We start from the raw sequence: 1,244 nt of genomic DNA, 5'->3' as shown, positions 1-1,244 counted from the left end.
TCGTCCAGACAGACAAACCCATCTACAAACCTGGACAGACCGGTAAGTGTTGAGTTCTGAACTTCTACAGTTTATCTACAAAATACCGTGTTTTTGCATTTGGTAAACATCTCAGTATCAAGGTCCAGTGGATTCGCCTTTCACCTACTTTGACATTTTCACCAAATGTTTCAATTTTTTTTTGTTTTATTCATGAGAAAAAAACCAAAATGTTCCCATTAAGCACAAGCTTATATAAATTGTTAGTGTTTTATATTGATGTCACAAATTTTATTGTTTCTTTCTTTAAAGTTCAATTCCGCATTGTCTCCATGGACACCAGCTTCCTCCCCGTCAATCGCACGGTGGGTTTTGTTGTCAGACAGCTGTCCTATATATGTGATTTACTCAGTGCATACCATTTTTGCTTGTCATTTGTAATTCACTCAAGTACTTTTATATTATTATGACCAATAAACATTATGTATTTGTGACAGTTGGGTTGAAATAAACTAGTTTATTTTTTTCTCTTTCAGTACACCGAAGTGACAATTGAGGTAAGCCGCCATTATTCCACTAACTTCCAACAAAATTTGCAAATCCAGCAGGTGGCAAAAACAACCCTGACTGTTGTGGAACACATTGACAATGATCTGTTAATCACATTGCCACACCCACTTTTTGGTGCAAGCTCCTGTTAAAAACATATAGTGAAACTGTCAGGTCCATAGAAATGACTACTGAGTACACCAGTGTTGACGATGAATCCAATTCAATAAGGAGAGATGTTAGGAATACGATCAAATATTCATTTGTGAAAAAAAATGCGAATGAATGAATGAAATGGTTTATTTCAAGCAACCAGGTCATAATACATGACATAACATCACTTAATGAATCACAAGTAGATCACTTGAAAGGGAGTGCAAGGAAGCAAACTTATATAATCCCACCCCGACCATGCCCTTTTCTCTGCATGAATTATCAATGTCCGGTTCAGGACTTAATTTAAAATATTAATGGGACCCGGAACCGGAAGTATGAATTAGTCCAGGTTAGGCTCTGGGTAGATGATACTTTATCCTGGTCTTTATCCTGGTGGGATAAGCTTGGACCATAGATATAAAATCCCCCCACAGCCTTGATGCTGATGGTGGTAGAGGTCAGACCAAGACATTACGGTTCAGGTGGAGAACAGGATCGTCGGAAAATCTGTCTGTAATGTAAAAAGAAAAACATCCATGAATTTAAAAGCAAAAGTGAGA

General features: G+C 37.4%; 1 long non-coding RNA gene across 1 annotated transcript; it reads left to right on the top strand.

Annotated features, from left to right (window-relative positions):
• On the top strand, window positions 1–543 carry LOC112139124. The gene is made up of 3 exons (XR_002917919.2): window positions 1–42; window positions 292–344; window positions 516–543. It is a non-coding gene; the product is annotated as an uncharacterized LOC112139124 (long non-coding RNA).
• The last annotated feature ends 701 nt before the right edge of the window (window positions 544–1,244 follow it).

This window comes from Oryzias melastigma, unplaced genomic scaffold (assembly GCF_002922805.2).
Source record: "Oryzias melastigma strain HK-1 unplaced genomic scaffold, ASM292280v2 sc03192, whole genome shotgun sequence".
Taxonomy (NCBI): Eukaryota; Metazoa; Chordata; class Actinopteri; order Beloniformes; family Adrianichthyidae; genus Oryzias; species Oryzias melastigma.
The sequence above is the reverse complement of the archived record's forward strand: the minus strand, read 5'-3'. Positions and strand labels throughout refer to the sequence as shown.